The following is a 14,792-nucleotide window of genomic DNA, read 5'->3' as shown; positions in this document are numbered from 1 at the left end:
TTGGAGTGCACTGGGCGGGGCGTTGGGATGCAGGTAGCTGTCAATCATCGTGATTGTCGCTATTATGATGACCTGAGCGTGTCAATAACTGTGCGTGGTGTGGTTGATTCAAGGAGGAGGTTTAAACAAGTGGCAAACATTGATGTAAATGGAGATTGAGGAGAATGGTGTTTGTCTTGTGGGCTGGACAACAAGACAAGCCCACTCCAGATATAACTAATGTAGCCTACGTATTCAGGCACATAATGGACTAGAAATAGAGTCAGCAAACTTAATCAAACTTGGCAGAACAAGTTTAATATGTAGGTCTAGTAGATGTAGCAACAATCTATGCCCTTATGCTACACTAGTTTTATTTTTGTTAGAACAAATACTGTTAACTCTGAATCCACAACATAGAATAAAGGTTAGTTTAGAGCAAGTTGTTTAATATAGTTGGTTGTGTGCATGGGGTTCAGGATGGGGAGGAATTAGGCTTGTTTTCCTTAGGGGTGAGTGATATTGACCAAAACTAATATCTCGATTTTTCTTGTGTGTGAGCGTCCCAATAAAGTATTCAGAAGATATTGTGTTAATCTAACAGAAATGTGTTAAATGTGTCTTTAAAGATGTTAGTTAAGGATTAGGGTTAGACACATGTCTGTAAAATTAATCATTCAATTGCAGAAATATCACATTCTACCCTATTTTATTAATCAGTTCATTTTGTAGCATTTTTCTTTATACAAACAACAATATACTTAAACAACATTCAGAATATTATCAACATTTAGAATCTTTAGTTGCCATAGAAATTAACAATTTAAAACTAACATGCTGAACACCACTTTGACGGGTAAACAGTAACATCTGCTGGTTCATTTTACACTTGTGTGTATTTATTTATACATTAATTAAATTGTGTAATTATTATATGTATGAATGAATGAGCAGCTTATGTTCACTTAAGCATATGCGTATAGTTCTACTGAAACAGTCAAGGCTGTAGTCCACATTATCATGCGTCACCTCAGATGACCAATCAGTCATTGTCTAAATCCAAAGTCCATCAAGCATTGCAACAACCTACAAACCTACAAACAAACTGACTGGAATTCAATAATGTGCACAGCAAGTAAGTTGATCCTGGACCTTTTTCAGAAATCTTTGCTTCAAATTAATGATGTCTTGGTGATTGGTAGTAACCATTTATGGTAATTAGTTTAGGTATTACATGATAAGTACTGTCGATGTCAGCAGTTTTCTGATGAATAAATCAACTTGACGGGCTTGAATATAGATTAAATGTGAAGTAAATGTGGAGTCTAAAGGATCTGGCTAAAATCTTATACTACTGTTCCAAATGTCATAACACACACAGATTTGACAAGAGTGCCAAGATTTCAAACTTATTTAGATCACCACACCAATTAGGCAAATATTTTGGAATCATCCAAACTGGTCTGGTGGACAGGTTTCTATTCTTTGAAATTCATCAATGCACATTCTTTGCAGCACAGAAAATGTATGCATCTATATATATTTTTTTAATCTCTACTCTTTCCACCCTGCAATACATGTAGGGCCTCAAACACTACATCTGGCCTTGCCCGGGATGCTCCTGACTCCAGAGACAGCAACACAGCAGCTGAGTCAGAGCAGGCAACAACTCGTTCTGGCTTCACTTCTTCCATCCACTTTAGGGCCCACATAATTGCTAAAATCTCAGCCGTAAATACTACAATTCCATCTGAGATTCGCCTGCTCTGACTCAGGGACAGGGCCGGAATTTATATTCCGAATCCCCCTTTTTCACTGCTGGGATCCACAGACCCATCAGTAAAAACCTGCAAATAATTAGCCCAATTGGTCTTCACTGTCTCTCTCACCGCTTCAACAGAGCACATTCTGCCCCTATTTTTAAGGGCTCCTTTCACCGACCAGTCCACTTCCACTTGAGGGAGCAACTAAGTAGGAACTGACGGCCAGACAACCACAGGCGCTGTTCACCTTCGTCTGAGCTCTGGTACCTCATCCCTCACATCAAACACAAATCTCCTCTCTCCTCCCAGGATGACCCTCCCCCTGTGATTTTGCCACAAACTGAAGGGCGTTTTTTTTTAAGGGGCATCTCTCCATTTCAACCAGGAGGGCTGGTATTGAAGTGGTCCGGAATGCACCACAACACAGACGAAGGGCTTTAGCCTGAATCACATCCAACTTGACCAGATTTGTTTTAGCTGCATTCCCATGAACACTATTACCACAATCTAACGCTGACTGGACCATAGCTTTATATATAAAGATAAGATAAGATAAGATAAGCCTTTATTTGTCACACAATGGGGAAATTCCAATGTTGCAAAACAGAGTAGGTACAGAAGTAAAAAAACGATAACTTATAAAGAACACACACACTTGTAGAAAAACTCTTATTTACAGCTGTTATATGGAGAGAATATTGCACCGGGATGATTGACATTATGTCACGGTATTGCACATGATTATGACAGTATTGCACATGAATATGACAGTGTTTGTTGTAAAGTCTGACAGCAGCAGAAGGAATGTCCTGTGAAACGTCTCCTTCACACAGCGAGGGTGGATCAGTCTGTCACTGAAGCTGCTCTCCAGAGCGGACAGAGTGTCCTGCAGGGGGTGACACTCATGGTCTTGCATAGATGCGAGTTTAGCCAGGACCCTTCAGTACCTCCTGCACCGAGTCCAGAGCACAGCCCAGGACGGAGCTGGTCTTCTTGATGACTTTGTCCAGCGTCTTCCTCTCCCTCTCTGTGATGCTGCTGCTCCAGCAGACCACACCGTACATATTGCACACCAGCTTTTAACAAATATTGCACAAACAAGTATTCAGTAAGTCAGTCAGTGTGGGTCAAACAGCCTTAAAGGTGCCATATCATGCTTTTTTCCCCGTTTTGTAGTCTATCCTAAGGGTATATTTGATCATAATAAGCGTTGTGCAACACCCATAACATAATAGTTATGAAATATCACCCATACCTTGGACCCCCTCACCAACCCGGATATGCAAACGGCTTGGTTTGAGAATCGCACCCACCCTTGCGAAGAGCAATCTGGCTCCCCCGCCCACCCCGTGACGTAGTCTCAGCGAGAGCGTGTGTCCCCCGCCCAACCCGTGACGTAGTCTCAGCGAGAGCGTGTGTCCCCCGCCCAACCCGTGACGTAGTCTCTGCGTGGAGACGGTGTTTGTACAGCTCTCGCGCTCCATCGTCTGTACCAGCACTCAAATGTAACTTTGTTGTAAGTTCCACAACACAAGTCCAAAGATTCACAGCGCAGCAGGCTCTCCTGTGCAACGTGAAGCTGAGCAACAGTCTCTGCGGCAGCTCTCACCCTCCCTCCCCCTTTCCCCCTCTGCGCGGAGCCGGTGAGAGGAGGAAAGGGGAGGAGGAAGGGAGAGGGGGAAGGGAGAGGGGGGAATGGTGGTGCAGGTCCGTGATTATGACGCGCCGCTGTGGGTCGCCCCGTCAATTTGCAGATCCGAGGAAAGGAAATAGTCAGTTCTCTAGCTAAAAACTGCGGGACTCAATCAAACACTTTGGGCACATATAAGGCACAAATAGCACTGTAAGAAGGTTAAAAGCTCTGAAAAGTCGATTTTGCATGATATGGGACCTTTAAGGAAGCTTTTATTTACAATAAAATATCAAAAGTTTGGTTGATGAATTGGCGAAAGTTCCACTCGAAGGCTGGGGAGGGAAAGGCATGCTACGAGTGACAAACAAACAAAATTAACTCACCAAAGTGAGACCTAATCCTCCCCAGCGACCTCGGGACCTACACCAACTAGTAGGACTAACTATCTATCTCCAAGTACAATTTGGCCACGATGGGAGAGGCGGGTGAGCCCATGGCACAGCCGTGAATCTGTCTGTAAAAATGTCCCTGGAACTGAAAGTATGTGGTGTTCAGGCAGATGTCTAAAAGTTTGCAGATATGTTCAGGCATCTGCTTGGTCCTTTCCTGTAGGTGGTGTCTTCCTGCAGTCTCGTCCTGTGGGAATGAGGGACTACACAGACTTATTTCTACCTGTAACATTGATGTATTTTTTATAGTTAAACTGTACAAAGTAAACAGCAAACAATTAATTGATCATAGAGTTGCTCCGATCAGAATCAGAAAAGGTTTATTGCCATTGTCAATGAGTAGAATTCACAAACATAGGAACTTGCTTTGGTGATTCGGTGGAACATAAAACAATGAACAATGAAAAAACAATATATACATGAGTCAAAAAGACAAACAATTAAAATCTGCAGTAGGATACAAAATTTAAATAGACTTAGTAAAATTTACAGTTGAATCTACATGTATAGTGCAGAACGTGAACAGTGAATTAAAAAAAAAATATGGTTGGTAAAGTGACAGTGTTTAAGAAGTGTTCATGAGTCCAACGGTTCTGGTCCAAATGGACCGTAGCCTCCTCTCTGAGGGGAGTGGCTCAAATGGTCCAAGTCCAGGGTGAAAAGTGTCGGCTGTCCCAGAGTCCTGGAGATGTTCAGGTCCTGCAGAGTTCTGCAGAGATGGAAGTCTGCAGTTGATCACCTTCTCAGCAGAGAGCGCTGTAGTCTCTTTTCTGTCTGGGGGTCCATTTTATATTATATATATATATATATATATATATATATATATATATATATATATATATATATATATGTATATATAAACTCTGAATTTACCCAACTTAACCATGTAGTTATTGTGAATCAATTAATTATCCGTTTTTAATTTGTTTTATTTTCTCACCGGATGTGACGGAGTGGAGCTCCACCCACTCCGCAGCCTTCGGAAGCAAGCCATGGATTCTCGTCCACACGGCGTCGCGTCTGCTGCGGCTCCAACTCAATACAGCCGAAGGCAAGTGGAGAATGACATTATATTTGTACAGGAATGTGTTTCATTCCCTTATATCCAGTGTTTAGGCCAAAGTTTTAACTTGTTTGTAATGATAGCTAGTCGGCTAACGCTACAAACCTAAAACAACAACACAAATGGAAAGAAAACTCTTTTTAACGGCTCGGCTGGATGTGAAGTGAATTACTGAGAGTGTGTTTCTACAATATTTCACATATTTATTGCTTTTATGTAAGATATACGCATGTTTACAGTTTTCCGAGCAACAATAGACTCGGAAAACTACCGGAAGTTGAGGAGGAAGTTTTTTGTTTGTCTGCTTTTAATGATAATTTCAATGAATACATCCATTCTTGTGAAAGTAGGCAATATATGGTTAACAGATGTATAAGAAGGATTAGTAATGAATAAAATTAAAGGAATAAAATGTAGTTAAAGAGGAGATGTATCGCGATTAACTCAATTTCATCATCATGCTCCCAAGAAACAAGTGAAATACATTTTTTGACATTCCAGCTCTAATAACAAATACAACTTTGTCTCATACATGTAGAAGTAACTCTTTTCAAGCTCAGTCCTCCTGAGATGCGTAAACAAGTTTAATTTTTACTCCTAAAGAGTATTGCATTGTTATAGTCTCATTAGAAGTAAATGGGACACACTGAATGGACTGTCCACTCTCGAGTCTCGATGCACATTGTTTAGGTCACCACTTCACTTGGACAGATCCTTCTTCTTCTTCACAGACAGAGCAGAGAAGTCTCCTCAGTGGTCTTTGCAGCATGTTCCTGTAAATGAATAAATGTTGTAACTGATTCATCAACATGACATATAAGCATTGATGACATATAAGCATATAAGTAATAAGCCATTACCTCACTTCCTCTGTTGTGATGCAGTCTTGTTAGGTGCAACATGTACATCCATGGATTTGGTCTTCCATGATAGATGTAACCTAAAGCATTATTATTTTCTGATGTCCTGATGGCTCCATCAAACCTGGAGGGACTATGTCTCTCGACTGATCCCCCTGGAGGAGCTGGAGAAAGTGTCTGGGGTGAGGGAAGTCTGGGAATCCCTGCTTAGACTGTTGTCTCCGCGACCTGACCCCGGATAAGCGTTAAACGTTTCATGGATGGAGGTTGAATTTGAATTCGAAGTTGTAGAAGTACACAGGTGTGTGCCGCTCATGGTGGAGTGGATATCACATATACCTGCAAAGTGTACAGGCCAAAAAATCCCTTGGAAAATAAAGTACACAGATTGTAAAATGATCAAACATGATTGTCTCACTTTACCCACATTCACACAAACACATTTCATTCTTTCGCTGTGTGTCCATTGATGTTGCTACATCATTTTGGTTTTAGTTTTGGTTTTAAATTGAATGTAAACATGTTTGAGTGACAGAGCGCTGGGTCAAACTGGTTTGATGCTGCCGGTCCCAAAGCCAGAGCCTGTTAAACTGTACACATTCTTATACTAACAGTTCATTCTCTGAACTCACTGAAGCTTGTGAAAATGATTCTTATTTTTTCCATAACAACACCACTCTCAACAGTGATGAGGAATTGACAAAACTTCTTTATTTAACACTATTATTACTTTACGTATTCTTTTTCTGTGTTCATTGGCAGATCTAAATGTCCATCAGAAGAATGGGGTTCACTTGTGACCAGTGTGGAAAGACGTGGAATTTTGCTTCTACACTCAAGAAACATTACAGAACTCATACAGGAGAAAATCCATACAAATGTGACCAGTGTGGAAACAGTTTTTCTCAAGGTAGTGATCTAAAGAACCACACAAGAACTCACACAGGAGAAAAGCCATACAAGTGTGACCAGTGTGGAAACAGTTTTTCTCAAGCTGGTACTCTCAATGCCCACACCAGAACTCACACAGGAGAAAGACCATACGAGTGTGACCAGTGTGGAAACATTTTTTCTACTGCAAGTCATCTCAAAAGACACACCAGAGTCCACACTGGAGAGAAACCTTACACCTGTAATGTTTGTGAGAAGGCATTTACAATATCAAGCACCTTAATGTCACACATAAGAGTCCACACTGGAGAAAAGCCTTTTAAGTGTGACCAGTGTGAAAAGGCTTTTAGAACATCACATGACCTCTCGATTCACTACGGAACTCACACAGGAGAAAAACCATATGAGTGTGACCAGTGTGGAAACAGTTTTTTCTCAAGCAGGTGCTCTCAAGACCCACACCAGAATCCACACTGGAGAGAAACCTTACAACTGTGATGTTTGTGAGAAGGCATTTTTAAGCTCAGGCCAATTAATAAAGCACATGAGAGTCCACACTGGAGAAAAACCTTACAGCTGTGATGTTTGTGAGAAGGCATTTTCAGACTCAAGCAACATAACTAAACACTTGAGAATCCACACAGTTGAAAAGCCTTAGCCTTATCAGATGCACGTGTTTTCATATCAATCACCTGCTAATGTTCATGTTTTACAATAAATGAGCTCGTCATCTGAACACTGTTTTATATAGAACCACACAAGAACTCACACAGTTCTTGTGTGGTATATTATATTATATTATATATACCATTCACATGGTAACGGACATTTGTTGTGTGTTCAATAATACGAATTTGACAATTTAGTGGTTGAGACGGCAAGTCATTGTATAAAAATGTATTGTATGTAAATGTATATAAGAAATTACTAAGTGTACAAATGGATAGAGTTTGAATTTTGTCTTAATGTTCCCTGTCTTATAACGAATGCAATTCTCTTGTCCTTTGTAATGCTCGTTGATTCCTGTGAAATAAAATTAGGGCTACAATAAGAGAACAATGACTGTTTTCATTTTAGCAACCTGCCAGTGATGTAGTGAACGCCATGGCGATCAAACTTTCTGTGATGGTCACGTGACTAAAACTCAAACTTTGATTAGTTGTTGATGGTAAATTCGATTGCTCAATGATTAGTCCTGTAGGTTTGGCCTGCTGGAGCAGCAGCATCACAGAGAGGGAGAGGAAGAAGCTGGACAAAGTCATCAAGAAGTCCAGCTCTGTCCTGGGCTGTGCTCTGGACTCGGTGCAGGAGGTGGGGGACAGAAGGGTCCTGGCTAAACTCACATCTATTCTGGACCATGAGTGTCGCCCCCTGCAGGACAATCTGTCCGCTCTGGAGAGCAGCTTCAGTGAGAGACTGATCCACCCTCGCTGTGTGAAGGAGACGTTTCACAGGTCTTTCCTTCCTGCTGCTGTCAGACTTTACAACAAACACTGCTAGCCTTGAACACGTGCAATACTGACTTAACCATGTGCAATACTCACCTAATCATGTGCAATACGTCATATTCATGTGCAATTACTGTCGTATTCACACGCAATGTCATATGCATGTGCATATAACTGATGTAAATAAGATAGTTTATTTTACCATTAGTATTATTTTGTCTTATGCTGTTTTATTTTATCTTTATTTTTCCCCTCCATTCCTTAGTAAGAAATGAGAGGTTCTGTCTGTAGTTATTTTTAAGAGTTTTTGTTTATAAGAGTTCTTCTATTAAGAGTGTTTTTTAAAACTTTCTATAAGTTATCTGTTCTTTTCCTCTGTATCTACCTGCGTTGCAACCTCGAAATTTCCCCATGTGTGCACAATAAAGGCATGTCTTATCTTATGCCACCAGAGGGCGCTCCAGGATAACGTATGGACCGAGCACTGTTGGGTTTTGTGCTACATACATTCCGAAATGTAAATAAACATGCATATTATGACCTATAATAAATCCATACTGCCCATGTTGAGTGGAGCTCCACATCTGATTAGTTTTATGATTTAATATTGAGTTAACTTTACCCAACTTAACCATGTAGTTATTGTGAATTAATAATTTATCCCCATTTTTAATTTGTTTTATTTTCTCACCGGATATGACAGAGTTGAGCTCCACCCACTCCGCAGCCTTCCGCTTTGCTCTGCTTAAACACGCGACCACACGCGACCTACAACGGCTCCAACTCAATACAGCCGAAGGTAAGTGGAGAATAACTTTAAATTTGTACAGGAATGTGTTTCATTCACTTATATCCAGCGTTTAGGCCAACGTTTTAACTAGTTTGTAACGTTAGCTAGTCGGCTAACGCTACAAACCTAAAACAACAACACAAATGAAATGAAAACTCTTTATTGGCTCGGCTGGATGTGAAGTGAATTACTAAGAGTGTGTTTTAACAATTTTTATAATTTTACATATTTATTGCTTTTTAGGAAAGATATACGCGTTTTTACCGTTGTCCCAGCAACAATTGATAATATAATACATCCATGCAATAGACTGGAAAACCACCGGGTTTTAAATTTGATTCTAAACAGGGAGCCAGTGAAGTGACTTAGGGCCCAGCACAATGACCTCAGTTAATGCCATGCTTTCTAATAATGTTACCTAACAACACCATATACATAGTAAACAGAACTGGACCGAGTACTGACCCCTGTGGCACACCGTAGGTTACTTTAGAAGGTGAGGGGCTCTGGTTTACATTTAAGGAATAATAGAGGATATTTTGCCGATTTGAAGTGTGTGCATGCGCACACTCACCCCCCTCCCTCCTGTTGTTTCCAAGAGGCCGCCTCCCATCAAACCTTGTGCGGAGGCACTATGAATCTATTATAATATCTGGATAGGGTATGGCTAGCCGCAGCATGACTCAACCACCCCCAGTGGCCACTCCATTGGTACTGCAGCCAAAGAAATCGTGCAGCCCAGAAAGCTTGTTTTACCTGGAGCGCAATGTAACGAAAAACTGCTCGTGTTCGGCTGAAAGAGCACCTAGAGCTTTCAGAAATGTTGGATATAGCTGCAATTCTTACCTATTTTTTGGGTCATTGACTTTTTTTAATTTTAAGATTCTTCAGTTGTCTTTAAAACGCATTTTAAGCTGTTCGCTTCGGCGCTGCTCTAGCGTGCCGCTCGTGTGCCGCTCGTGTGCTGATTGGTCAGTAAGGTGACTGTCTAGACCAATCAGCGCGTGTAGGTGATGTGAACGAGCCCAAATGCCACGAATGAGCTGAAGGTGTAAAACTATGGATCCAATTTCAGCATATTTTGCTTATAGATAAACACGTCCAACTGAATATATTTTTGACATGTTGTAGAATGATAGGCATTTATTTGGCAGATAAAAAATCCATAATTTAAGAAATCAATTTTAGATAATACATTCCATATACTTAATAAGAATCAGAATTATTATCAGTTTGCAAACTAGACATTTTTTACGGTTTTATATTTTATTTGTGATAAACCACAAAACACTGAATAATAACACTAAAATATTGAGCCATGACAAATAGATTTAGGTAAATACATACAAAATGTACAGTTTAGCACTATGTAAACAATATAATAATAAAATTGACATAAAAACAAAATTGCATTAATGAGCAAATGTTCTGATGTATTGTAAAAGTAAAGAAGCGGCACAACAGCATTAGACCATGAGCTGGACTTTCTACGCTGCTCTAATAACTTGTTCTGATTGGTCAGCACGATCACATGGTACGCAAACCTACGTAACTTCTGGGCCGCAGTCCTCGAAGGCTAAAGGCTAACTGGCCCCATGCGCCACTGAGGCAGCACACAACGGCCCCGCTGCTACACGTGCATTTGTTTATTAGTGCGATGGATCGCATCATCTTCAGTCTCTTGAGCTCGAACACAGTCTTTCTCTGTCGTCATTTTTGTACTGTACACTGAAGGAACTAGCTAAACACACACAGACATGTCAATCACTCATGCTCAGCCAGGGAAATGTCCTGGGATTAATGTCATCTAATTTTCTCTGATTGTTTTTATTTTATAGTTAAAAAAAATAGAGTAAAATGATCAGAGCTCTAGAGTAGCTGGGAGTGAGGGCTCTACTGCGCTGTGACGTTGTGACGCTGTGAGTTGTAGTTGAGTTGATTGTCGCCAGAGGTTCAGTTCCAGATTTTTTCAGTCCTTTCTTTCATGTGCTTCAGAGATGAAAAGAAAAAGCATAGTTCCTAGTGGTATATTTTGTAAAAAACACTTAAACGTGTCATTGATGATAAATCAAAATAAAACATTCTAAATTATCTCTGGAACTGGCATATAATGGGAAAGCACAATTTCATTAGATCTGATTCAACTCGCATATTAACTGTTTTTTTAAGTAGTGCAAATATCAAATAAAACTATTGCCATTTATTTATATAATTTGATAATGAGGCATCGTTAATTACATCCCCAATTGTTCCTTTTACATCTTGACAAAAAAAGGTCACGTTTTAGAAGGTTTAAGTCAAATTTCCATTCTTTCTTTGATATGGATCAAAAGGAGAAAAAGTGAGTGGAGCTTGTGAACAATAATGACAGCTTATGAACACAATGAATAGCTTATGCTTGCGACATTTAAAGAGTGTTTTTGCTGTATGTTTCTGTTTGCTTGTTCAGACATTAGTCACTTGCCTGTCACAAGACGGTTATGAAGTTATCTCAGGTGTGAACTGTTTTAGTCAACTGACCCAAACTGCCATTTTTAGAGCCAATTACTTTGCCAGGAATGTTGTGTAGGAGCATTGCGACCCCTGTTGACCAATTTGTGCCATGACTAAAACATATTTTGTCTCCCCAACAGTTTTCATCAGTGTTTTTGGTGTGTGTCTCTTGAAGAAGAAAACAATGTGCTTTTGTTTTAGTCGAGTCGCTCAAACCTCTAGCATTGAGAGACGCCTGCCGTGTGGGGCGGGCAGCGGCGTCATGAGTTAGAGTCCGGTTTTCACCTGTTTGCTCCATGTCATTCCCCAGTCTCATTCCCATTTCATGCTGCACTGTCAAAGCCTAAAGGCCAAAAAATCCGTTGAAATGAAACGTACTCAAATGTACCCAAATACCAAGGATCAAACATAACTGTCCCACTTTACCCTCATTCACACAAACACATTTAATTGTTTCACTCATTGATGATGCGACATCTTTTAGCCAAAATGTTGAATGTAAACATGTTTGACAGAGCTCTGGGTCAGACTGGTTTGATGCTGTCGGTCCTCACCCAAAGCCAGAGCCTGTTACACTGTCCGCATTAGCATGAGATGCTAACTTGACTAGATGCATACCTAAACTCAGGTGAACACATGCCATAGTTGCATAATGTTATAACAGCATAACACAAGCAACTTGGCTAAATTAAGTTAAGACACTTGAACAAGGACTACTATCAAACACAAGGCTTAACTGCAAATTGAAATAAATTCAACTTAATGTATAAGTTGGATCATTGGGCTAGAATCAGAGACTGTTAAATTGTGTTTTAAAGTGGTACCATATATTAAATATTCGGAGTAGACAAACGTGACAAAACAATTAAACAGAATGGCCATTCACAAAAGTTGTTCACAGTGCTTCACAATTATGGTGCATATATTGTACATGCTGTATTCATATAACCCACGCCCCCCACACAGTTCAGTTCAAATGTATCAAATCCAATGGGCTAATGTCCAAAACCCTAGATAGTCCATGGTTTCATTTGAGGTAGAGTATAAATTAATAAACTGAAACAGCAAAAATGAGGTGCGACGCAAAAACGTACATTGAGCCGCCTACTGGCCCGACCACCGGCCCAACTAGAGCGGGTGAAGTTCAGTGTTGTAGACAGAATCTTCAGGTTTGGGCTCGAGGCTTAATCCATTAGCTTGCCATCACAAAAGGTAAGAACACAGGACCACAGGTTTCACACTAAATATGAATCTTCAATAAATAACACTAATGGTATTATTAAATAAATATCCATTATAGCCAAATATTGCTACAAAAAGGCAATGTGAACAAGGGCAGGGCTTACTCAGGGCAAAATGCTAAAAATGTAGCTCAATTCATTAGCACCTGTGAAACAGTCAATACAATGCTTAGAAAATTCCTCACAACATGGCATTAATACTTAATCAAGTTAAATAACACTGGACAGATTTTATATTAGTTTAGTTCTGACTCAGATCTCACTCCTGACACTACACGGACTGGATGATCAACACCTAATGATGGAACAGTGGGTTATGTAAAGTTGGTGCAATGTAAGTGAGTGCTAGATTTTTTTTTTTGAGTCCAGTACCGAATCACCAGGGTTTAGTTTTAATTTTTTGTTTTAAACCGAAAGGTTTTTACAAGTCCAGATCCGGTCCCACGTACGCATCCCTAGTCCACATTCTTATAGAAACCGTAAAGTCCTGTTGATTTCATAACTCACTGAAGCTTGTGGAAATTAATCTATTTTCTTCCATAAAAAAAACACTCAGTAGTGATGAGAAAAACTAAGTTTTTCATTTAACACTATTATTACTTTTTCTGTGTCCATGGCAGATCTAAACGTCCATCAGAAGAATGGGGTTCACCTGTGACCAGTGTGGAAAGACATGGAGGTCTGCTTCTGCACTCAAGAAACTCTACAGAACTCACACAGGAGAAAATCCATACAAGTGTGACCAGTGTGGAAACAGTTTTTCTCAAGCAGGTGCTCTCAAGACCCACACCAGAATCCACACTGGAGAAACGCCTTGATGTTTGTGAGAAGGCATTTTTATACTTGGGCAGCTTAAGACGACACATGAGAATCCACACTGGAGAGAAACCTTTTAAGTGTGACCAGTGTGAAAAGGCTTTTAGAACGTCAAATGAGGTCTTGATTCACTACCGAACTCACACAGGAGAAAAAACATATGAGTGTGACCAGTGTGGAAACAATTTTTCTACAGCAAGTCATCTCAAAAGACACACCAGGATCCACACTGGAGAGAAACCCTACAGCTCCGATGTTTGTGAGAAGGCATTTTCACACTCAAGCACATTAATAAACCATATGAGAGTCCACACTGGAGAGAAACCTTACAGCTGTGATGTTTGTGCGAAGGCATTTTCACACTTAAGCAGCTTATTAAAACACAGGAGTGTCCACACTGGAGAAAAACTTCACAACTGTGATGTTTGTGAGAAAGCATTTTTAAGCGCAAGCAACTTAATATCACACATGAGAGTCCACACAGGAGAAAAACCATACGAGTGTGATGTTTGTGAGAAGGCATTTTCCCAGTTAAGCAACTTAATAACACACAGGAGAGTCCACACTGGAGAGAAACCTTTTAAGTGTGACCAGTGTGAAAAGGTTTTTAGAACGTAAAATGAGCTCTCGATTTACTACCGAACCCACACAGGAGAAAAACCATATGAATGTGACCAGTGTGGAAACAGTTTTTCTCAAGCAAGTGCTCTCAAGACCCACACCAGAATCCACACTGGAGAAAAACCTTACAACTGTGATGTTTGTGAGAAGGCATTTTCCCAGTTAAGCAACTTAATAGCACACAGGAGTGTCCACACTGGAGAAAAACCTTACAACTGTGATGTTTGTGAGAAGGCATTTTCCCAGTTAAGCAGCTTAATAACACACAGGAGAGTCCACACTGTTGAAAAGCCTTAGCCTTATCAGATGCATGTGTTTTCATATAAAACACCTGCTAGTGTTCATGTTTTACAATAAATGAGCTTGTCTTCTGGACACAGTTTTTAATAAAAAAAAAAAAAATAGTTCCAATAAATGATTAGGATCGAGTTCGGCAATTAGATTTTTCTGACTATGCATTGTTAATTTAATAAAAATATTCGGCTAAAAGTTTTTCTTCAATTACTTTTAGGCTTTGTCTAGTGTACTTTATTTATTAAATTTTGTCCACATGTGATAAAGGGAGCTCTCAAGCTGCTAGATATGTTGTAAGAAAGCTGTCACTCACTTATTTCCAGTTAAATTCAATAATTCTGGAAATAAGCCAGTTTGTTCTCAAAACCCACAAATAAACAAATGCCCTAAAACTAAACATTAATAATATGTCTATATTTTAGTGATTTTTTTAAAAATTGTCAATAGCCAA

General features: G+C 39.9%; 1 pseudogene; it reads left to right on the top strand.

The window, feature by feature from the left end:
- The first annotated feature begins 6,515 nt into the window (after window positions 1–6,515).
- On the top strand, window positions 6,516–14,393 carry LOC140363615 (uncharacterized; annotated as a pseudogene).
- Window positions 14,394–14,792: the final 399 nt, after the last annotated feature.

The sequence above is a fragment of the Eucyclogobius newberryi genome, unplaced genomic scaffold, assembly GCF_026437365.1.
Source record: "Eucyclogobius newberryi isolate DKJ021-1_F unplaced genomic scaffold, fEucNew1.0.hap1 SCAF_17, whole genome shotgun sequence".
NCBI lineage: Eukaryota > Metazoa > Chordata > Actinopteri > Gobiiformes > Gobiidae > Eucyclogobius > Eucyclogobius newberryi.
This window is presented reverse-complemented; position numbering and strand designations above follow the sequence as displayed.